Raw genomic sequence first — 347 nt, forward strand, 5'->3', positions numbered from 1 at the left:
CACCGCCGTGGTGCTCTCGGCGCGGCGTGGTCAACGTGGTCAAGGAACGACTTCCATCGGACGTGGACTGTACGTGGAGAGGCTGACAGCTGGGTCCACGGCAGCCGCAAGGAAGTCCCTCCTTATTACGCGCAAAATAATTATTCCTCCACCTGACAGCCGGGACCCACCGGACGGGCCACCGTATTTCGCGAAAAAAATGATTCGCCCCCTGACTGCTGGGACCCACCAGCTACATCTTCGCATGCAAGGAAGTGCGTCCGAAAAAAAAGATTCGCCCCCTGACTGCTGGGACCCACCAGCTACATCTTCGCACGTAAGGAAGTGCGTCCAAAAAAAACGATTCG

This window comes from Triticum aestivum, chromosome 5D, assembly GCF_018294505.1.
Source record: "Triticum aestivum cultivar Chinese Spring chromosome 5D, IWGSC CS RefSeq v2.1, whole genome shotgun sequence".
Lineage (NCBI taxonomy): Eukaryota > Viridiplantae > Streptophyta > Magnoliopsida > Poales > Poaceae > Triticum > Triticum aestivum.